This window comes from Stenella coeruleoalba (genome assembly GCF_951394435.1).
Source record: "Stenella coeruleoalba genome assembly, contig: scaffold_37, whole genome shotgun sequence".
NCBI classification, from domain to species: domain Eukaryota; kingdom Metazoa; phylum Chordata; class Mammalia; order Artiodactyla; family Delphinidae; genus Stenella; species Stenella coeruleoalba.
Genome location: NW_027645927.1, coordinates 84,365 through 93,850, shown reverse-complemented (window position 1 = coordinate 93,850; position 9,486 = coordinate 84,365).

Below are 9,486 nucleotides of genomic sequence, written 5' to 3'. Positions count from 1 at the left end.
TTTTAATTTCCCTAAGCTATAGGACCATAAGTGGAAGTGCCCTAGGCTCTGTTGCTTTGTTTTTTAGATGTTTCAGGAAACACCATACACTTCTCCCGAGTGTCTGTTGGCAATTTACATCCCGCCCATCAGCATAACAAGGCTCCCAGTTCTCCATGGCCTGTTGCCTTTCTGGATTTTACACTTTTTTCAGATGGCCCTTTTGACCGGGGGGAAGTGAGACTTCATTGTAGTGCAGATTTCCTTTGCAAGCTTGCTTGGTTAGCCAAAAAGGGCGTATGCGTTTTTTCCTGAATATATTCAGGAAAAAACGCATACGCCCTTTTTGGCCAAGTGCATCATTGTGGACGTTCTGCCTCTTTTCCTATGCTTTCAATGCAATTCCAGTCTACCTCCTGAAATCGGTTTCCTGCAATTCTGCCCCGCTTTCAAGTCCTCTTGGCAGCCTTACTTCAGTCTATTTTTGGACGATAGCTGTCATTTATAACTCTGCAGGTTTGTGAATTACAGTGCCCCTGAGCTCCTTTCTTCAACTCGCTTTCTTGTGAGCTGGCCGCAACACCGCAGGATGGCTTCAGGCCCTAATCTGGTTCCGGCACGGCACGCTGAGCCTTTGGTTAATTCCTTTCCTGGTGGGAAATGAGAGTTAAATTTGCCCGTCCAGACACCTCCAGCTAGTCTCTCATTGGTTCTCGCTATTCCTGTTCATCTTCCGCAGAAATTGCAAACTGGGCCAAACAGGAGGTTAAAGACACTGACTCTCCAAGTCGGGAAGTGTTAGTAAAGCGTCTGGAATGTTGCACCCGAGTACCAGGGTACGAAAACTGAGACATATTTGAACACGTCTCCCGATCACATGGTTGATCATACTCTGGGTTCCACATGCATGTTTTAGCTGAAGGAAGAATACCTAAAACCTGGGTAGTTGAAACCCGTGGAATGGGTCCCATGCAATATGACTTCAAAGGGTCTTCATTTGCTCACCGAACCTCTCCAATCCTATCACTGCTGCGTTTATGCCCCTGTACACATGCTTGATTCTCTTTCGGAGACATAGCAATCCATAGGTTTTAAGATACTTACTAGTCAGGTACATTCTTAGGCGTTTAATATGCGGTGTTGAGTCCATTTCGTTGAGCAAGGAGTAGCTCTTGTCTATTCCATATTTGGCTTAAGGAACTTTATCTGTGCTCATTTCAATCTCCGGTTTTATGCAGCAACCCAACTCACCTTTCCCCTTAAGCAAGCATAAGTTGGTTTTCTAAATTTGAGAACCTGTTCTGTTTTGGAATTCAGTTCCTGTGTAGCCAAGTTTACATTCCGTGTATTACTGATATCTTATGATGTTTCTTTTTCTGTGTGACTTATTTCAGTTAGAATCATCATACCTGAATCCACTCATTGTGCTGCTAAGGGCCTGATGACACAGATTTCATTGCTGAGTGATATTGCTTTGTAAGTAAATACCACAACTTCTTTATCCATTTTTCACTTTCTGCGATGTTGAACTTGTACTGTAAACGAGGTTCTTGTAAACAGAGCCGTTCCAAACTTTGGGGTGGCTGTGTCTTTTTGATTTTAATTTCCCTAAGCTATAGGACCATAAGTGGAAGTGCCCTAGGCTCTGTTGCTTTGTTTTTTAGATGTTTCAGGAAACACCATACACTTCTCCCGAGTGGTTGTTGGCAATTTACATCCCGCCCATCAGCATAACAAGGCTCCCAGTTCTCCATGGCCTGTCCTGCCTTTCTGGATTTTACACTTTTTTCACATGGCCCTTTTGACCGGGGGGAAGTGAGACTTCATTGTAGTGCAGATTTCCTTTGCAAGCTTGCTTGGTTGGCCAAAAAGGGCGTATGCGTTTTTTCCTGAATATATTCAGGAAAAAACGCATACGCCCTTTTTGGCCAAGTGCATCATTGTGGACGTTCTGCCTCTTTTCCTATGCTTTCAATGCAATTCCAGTCTACCTCCTGAAATCGGTTTCCTGCAATTCTGCCCCGCTTTCAAGTCCTCTTGGCAGCCTTACTTCAGTCTATTTTTGGACGATAGCTGTCATTTATAACTCTGCAGGTTTGTGAATTACAGTGCCCCTGAGCTCCTTTCTTCAACTCGCTTTCTTTTGAGCTGGCCGCAACACCGCAGGATGGCTTCAGGCCCTAATTTTGTTCCGGCCCGGCATGCTGAGCCTTTGGTTAATTCCTCTTCCTGGTGGGAAATGAGAGTTAAATTTGCCCGTCCAGACACCTCCAGCTAGCCTCTCATTGGTTCTCGCTATTCCTGTTCATCTTCCGCAGAAATTGCAAACTGGGCCAAACAGGAGGTTAAAGGCGCTGACTCTCCAAGTCGGGAGAGTGTTAGTAAAGCGTCTGGAATATTGCACCCGAGTACCAGGGGAGGAAAACTGAGACATATTTGAACACGTCTCCCGTTCACATGGTTGATCATACTCTGGGTTCCACATGCATGTTTTAGCTGAAGGAAGAATACCTTAAACCTGGAGAGTTGAGACCCGTGTAATGGGTACCATGCAATATGACTTCAAAGGGTCTTCATTTGCTCACCGAACCTCTCCAATCCTATCACTGCTGCGTTTATGCCCCTGTACACATGCTTGATTCTCTTTCGGAGACATAGCAATCCATAGGTTTTAAGATACTTACAAGTCAGGTACATTCTTAGGCGTTTAATATGCGGTGTTGAGTCCATTTCGTTGAGCAAGGAGTAGCTCTTGTCTATTCCATATTTGGCTTAAGGAACTTTATCTGTGCTCATTTCAATCTCTGGTTTTATGCAGCACCCCAACTCACCTTTACCCTTAAGCAAGCATAAGTTGGTTTTCTAAATTTGAGACACTGTTCTGTTCTGTAATTCAGTTCCTGTGTAGCCAAGTTTCCATTCCGTGTATTACTGATATCTTATGATGTTTCTTTTTCTGTGTGACTTATTTCAGTTAGAATCATCATACCTGAATCCACTCATTGTGCTGCTAAGGGCCTGATGACATAGATTACATTGCTGAGTGATATTGCTTTGTAAGTGAATACCACAACTTCTTTATCCATTTTTCACTTTCTGCGATGTTGAACTTGTACTGTAAACGAGGTTCTTGTAAACAGAGCCGTTCCAAACTTTGGGGTGGCTGTGTCTTTTTGATTTTAATTTCCCTAAGCTATAGGACCATAAGTGGAAGTGCCCTAGGCTCTGTTGCTTTGTTTTTTAGATGTTTCTGGAAACACTATACACTTCTCCGAGTGGTTGTTGGCAATTTACGTCCCGCCCATCAGCATAACAAGGCTCCCAGTTCTCCATGGCCTGTCCTGCCTTTCTGGATTTTACACTTTTTTCAGATGGCCCTTTTGACCGGGGGGAAGTGAGACTTCATTGTAGTGCAGATTTCCTTTGCAAGCTTGCTTGGTTGGCCAAAAAGGGCGTATGCGTTTTTTCCTGAATATATTCAGGAAAAAACGCATACGCCCTTTTTGGCCAAGTGCATCATTGTGGACGTTCTGCCTCTTTTCCTATGCTTTCAATGCAATTCCAGTCTACCTCCTGAAATCGGTTTCCTGCAATTCTGCCCCGCTTTCAAGTCCTCTTGGCAGCCTTACTTCAGTCTATTTTTGGACGATAGCTGTCATTTATAACTCTGCAGGTTTGTGAATTACAGTGCCCCTGAGCTCCTTTCTTCAACTCGCTTTCTTGTGAGCTGGCCGCAACACCGCAGGATGGCTTCAGGCCCTAATCTGGTTCCGGCCCGGCATGCTGAGCCTTTGGTTAATTCCTCTTCCTGGTGGGAAATGAGAGTTAAATTTGCCCGTCCAGACACCTCCAGCTAGCCTCTCATTGGTTCTCACTATTCCTGTTCATCTTCCGCAGAAATTGCAAACTGGGCCAAACAGGAGGTTAAACGGACTGACTCTCCAAGTGGGGAGAGTGTTAGTAAAGCGTCTGGAATGTTGCACCCGAGTACCAGGGGAGGAAAACTGAGACATATTTGAACACGTCTCCCGATCACATGGTTGATCATTCTCTAGGTTCCACATGCATGTTTTAGCTGAAGGAAGAATACCTTAAACCTGGGTAGTTGAAACCCGTGGAATGGGTACCATGTAATATGACTTCAAAGGGTCTTCATTTGCTCACCGAACCTCTCCAATCCTATCACTGCTGCGTTTATGCCCCTGTACACATGCTTGATTCTCTTTCGGAGACATAGCAATCCATAGGTTTTAAGATACTTACTAGTCAGGTACATTCTTAGGCGTTTAATATGGGGTGTTGAGTCCATTTCGTTGAGCAAGGAGTAGATCTTGTCTATTCCATATTTGTCTTAAGGAACTTTATCTGTGCTCATTTCAATCTCTGGTTTTATGCAGCACCCCAACTCACCTTTACCCTTAAGCAAGAATAAGTTGGTTTTCTAAATTTGAGACCCTGTTCTGTTCTGTAATTCAGTTCCTGTGTAGCCAAGTTTACATTCCGTGTATTACTGATATCTTATGATGTTTCTTTTTCTGTGTGACTTATTTCAGTTAGAATCATCATACCTGAATCCACTCATTGTGCTGCTAAGGGCCTGATGACACAGATTTCATTGCTGAGTGATATTGCTTTGTAAGTAAATACCACAACTTCTTTATCCATTTTTCACTTTCTGCGATGTTGAACTTGTACTGTAAACGAGGTTCTTGTAAACAGAGGCGTCCCAAACTTTGGGGTGGCTGTGTCTTTTTGATTTTAATTTCCCTAAGCTATAGGACCATAAGTGGAAGTGCCCTAGGTTCTGTTGCTTTGTTTTTTAGATGTTTCAGGAAACACCATACACTTCTCCCGAGTGGTTGTTGGCAATTTACATCCCGCCCATCAGCATAACAAGGCTCCCAGTTCTCCATGGCCTGTCCTGCCTTTCTGGATTTTACACTTTTTTCAGATGGCCCTTTTGACCAGGGGGAAGTGAGACTTCATTGTAGTGCAGATTTCCTTTGCAAGCTTGCTTGGTTGGCCAAAAAGGGCGTATGCGTTTTTTCCTGAATATATTCAGGAAAAAACGCATACGCCCTTTTTGGCCAAGTGCATCATTGTGGACGTTCTGCCTCTTTTCCTATGCTTTCAATGCAATTCCAGTCTACCTCCTGAAATCGGTTTCCTGCAATTCTGACCCGCTTTCAAGTCCTCTTGGCAGCCTTACTTCAGTCTATTTTTGGACGATAGCTGTCATTTATAACTCTGCAGGTTTGTGAATTACAGTGCCCCTGAGCTCCTTTCTTCAACTCGCTTTCTTGTGACCTGGCCGCAACACCGCAGGATGGCTTCAGGCCCTAATTTGGTTCCGGCACGGCACGCTGAGCCTTTGGTTATTTCCTCTTCCTGGTGGGAAATGAGAGTTAAATTTGCCCGTCCAGACACCTCCAGCTAGTCTCTCATTGGTTCTCGCTATTCCTGTTCATCTTCCGCAGAAATTGCAAACTGGGCCAAACAGGAGGTTAAAGACACTGACTCTCCAAGTCGGGAGAGTGTTAGTAAAGCGTCTGGAATGTTGCACCCGAGTACCAGGGTACGAAAACTGAGACATATTTGAACACGTCTCCCGATCACATGGTTGATCATACTCTGGGTTCCACATGCATGTTTTAGCTGAAGGAAGAATACCTAAAACCTGGGTATTTGAAACCCGTGGAATGGGTACCATGCAATATGATTTCAAAGGGTCTTCATTTGCTCACCGAACCTCTCCAATCCTATCACTGCTGCGTTTATGCCCCTGTACACATGCTTGATTCTCTTTCAGAGACATAGCAATCCATAGGTTTTAAGATACTTACTAGTCAGGTACATTCTTAGGCGTGTAATATGCGGTGTTGAGTCCATTTCGTTGAGCAAGGAGTAGCTCTTGTCTATTCCATATTTGGCTTAAGGAACTTTATCTGTGCTCATTTCAATCTCTGGTTTTATGCAGCACCCCAACTCACCTTTCCCCTTAAGCAAGCATAAGTTGGTTTTCTAAATTTGAGACCCTGTCCTGTTCTGTAATTCAGTTCCTGTGTAGCCAAGTTTACATTCCGTGTATTACTGATATCTTATGATGTTTCTTTTTCTGTGTGACTTATTTCAGTTAGAATCATCATACCTGAATCCACTCATTGTGCTGCTAAGGGCCTGATGACACAGATTTCATTGCTGAGTGATATTGCTTTGTAAGTAAATACCACAACTTCTTTATCCATTTTTCACTTTCTGCGATGTTGAACTTGTACTGTAAACGAGGTTCTTGTAAACAGAGCCGTTCCAAACTTTGGGGTGGCTGTGTCTTTTTGATTTTAATTTCCCTAAGCTATAGGACCATAAGTGGAAGTGCCCTAGGTTCTGTTGCTTTGTTTTTTAGATGTTTCAGGAAACACCATACACTTCTCCTGAGTGGTTGTTGGCAATTTACATCCCGCCCATCAGCATAACAAGGCTCCCAGTTCTCCATGGCCTGTCCTGCCTTTCTGGATTTTACACTTTTTTCAGATGGCCCTTTTGACCGGGGGGAAGTGAGACTTCATTGTAGTGCAGATTTCCTTTGCAAGCTTGCTTGGTTGGCCAAAAAGGGCGTATGCGTTTTTTCCTGAATATATTCAGGAAAAAACGCATACGCCCTTTTTGGCCAAGTGCATCATTGTGGACGTTCTGCCTCTTTTCCTATGCTTTCAATGCAATTCCAGTCTACCTCCTGAAATCGGTTTCCTGCAATTCTGCCCCGCTTTCAAGTACTCTTGGCAGCCTTACTTCAGTCTATTTTTGGATGATAGCTGTCATTTATAACTCTGCAGGTTTGTGAATTACAGTGCCCCTGAGCTCCTTTCTTCAACTCGCTTTCTTGTGAGCTGGCCGCAACACCGCAGGATGGCTTCAGGCCCTAATCTGGTTCCGGCACGGCACGCTGAGCCTTTGGTTAATTCCTCTTCCTGGTGGGAAATGAGAGTTAAATTTGCCCGTCCAGACACCTCCAGCTAGTCTCTCATTGGTTCTCGCTATTCCTGTTCATCTTCCGCAGAAATTGCAAACTGGGCCAAACAGGAGGTTAAAGACACTGACTCTCCAAGTCGGGAGAGTGTTAGTAAAGCGTCTGGAATGTTGCACCCGAGTACCAGGGGAGGAAAACTGAGACATATTTGAACACGTCTCCCGATCACATGGTTGATCATACTCTGGGTTCCACATGCATGTTTTAGCTGAAGGAAGAATACCTAAAACCTGGGTAGTTGAAACCCGTGGAATGGGTACCATGCAATATGACTTCAAAGGGTCTTCATTTGCTCACCGAACCTCTCCAAAACTATCACTGCTGCGTTTATGCCCCTGTACACATGCTTGATTCTCTTTCGGAGACATAGCAATCCATAGGTTTTAAGATACTTACAAGTCAGGTACATTCTTAGGCGTTTAATATGCGGTGTTGAGTCCATTTCGTTGAGTAAGGAGTAGCTCTTGTCTATTACATATTTGGCTTAAGGAACTTTATCTGTGCTCATTTCAATCTCTGGTTTTATGCAGCAACCCAACTCACCTTTCCCCTTAAGCAAGCATAAGTTGGTTTTCTAAATTTGAGAACCTGTTCTGTTTTGGAATTCAGTTCCTGTGTAGCCAAGTTTACATTCCGTGTATTAGTGATATCTTATGATGTTTCTTTTTCTGTGTGACTTATTTCAGTTAGAATCATCGTACCTGGATCTACTCATTATGCTGCTACGGGCCTGATGACATAGATTTCATTGCTGAGTGATACTGCATTGTACGTAAGTACCACAAGTTCTTTATCCATTTTTCACTTTCTGCGATGTTGAACTTGTACTGTAAACGAGGTTCTTGTAAACAGAGCCCTTCCAAACTTTGGGGTGGCTGTGTCTTTTTGATTTTAATTTCCCTAAGCTATAGGACCATAAGTGGAAGTGCCTTGGGCTCTGTTGCTTTGTTTTTTAGATGTTTCAGGAAACACCATACACTTCTCCCAAGTGTCTGTTGGCAATTTACATCCCGCCCATCAGCATAACAAGGCTCCCAGTTCTCCATGGCCTGTTGCCTTTCTGGATTTTACACTTTTTTCAGATGGCCCTTTTGACCGGGGGGAAGTGAGACTTCATTGTAGTGCAGATTTCCTTTGCAAGCTTGCTTGGTTGGCCAAAAAGGGCGTATGCGTTTTTTCCTGAATATATTCAGGAAAAAACGCATACGCCCTTTTTGGCCAAGTGCATCATTGTGGACGTTCTGCCTCTTTTCCTATGCTTTCAATGCAATTCCAGTCTACCTCCTGAAATCGGTTTCCTGCAATTCTGCCCCGCTTTCAAGTCCTCTTGGCAGCCTTACTTCAGTCTATTTTTGGACGATAGCTGTCATTTATAACTCTGCAGGTTTGTGAATTACAGTGCCCCTGAGCTCCTTTCTTCAACTCGCTTTCTTGTGAGCTGGCCGCAACACCGCAGGATGGCTTCAGGCCCTAATCTGGTTCCGGCACGGCACACTGAGCCTTTGGTTATTTCCTCTTCCTGGTGGGACATGAGAGTTAAATTTGCCCGTCCAGAAACCTCCAGCTAGCCTCTCATTGGTTCTCGCTATTCCTGTTCATCTTCCGCAGAAATTGCAAACTGAGCCAAACAGGAGGTTAAAGGCGCTGACTCTCCAAGTGGGGAGAGTGTTAGTAAAGCGTCTGGAATGTTGCACCTGAGTACCAGGGGAGGAAAACTGAGACATATTTGAACACGTCTCCCGTTCACATGGTTGATCATACTTGGGTTCCACATGCATGTTTTAGCTGAAGGAAGAATACCTTAAACCTGGAGAGTTGAGACCCGTGTAATGGGTACCATGCAATATGACTTCAAAGGGTCTTCATTTGCTCACCGAACCTCTCCAATCCTATCACTGCTGCGTTTATGCCCCTGTACACACGCTTGATTCTCTTTTGGAGACATAGCAATCCATAGGTTTTACGATACTTACTAGTCAGGTACATTCTTAGGCGTTTAATATGCGGTGTTGAGTCCATTTCGTTGAGCAAGGAGTAGCTCTTGTCTATTCCATATTTGACTTAAGGAAATTTATCTGTGCTCATTTCAATCTCTGGTTTTATGCAGCACCCCAACTCACCTTTACCCTTAAGCAAGCATAAGTTGGTTTTCTAAATTTGAGACCCTCTTCTGTTTTGGAATGCAGTTCCTGTGTAGCCAAGTTTACATTCCGTGTATTAGTGATATCTTATGATGTTTCTTTTTCTGTGTGACTTATTTCAGTTAGAATCATCGTACCTGAATCCACTCATTATGCTGCTACGGGCCTGATGACATAGATTTCATTGCTGAGTGATACTGCGTTGTAAGTAAATACCACAAGTTCTTTATCCATTTTTCACTTTCTGCGATGTTGAACTTGTACTGTAAACGAGGTTCTTGTAAACAGAGGCGTCCCAAACTATGGGGTGGCTCTGTCTTTTTGATTTTAATTTCCCTA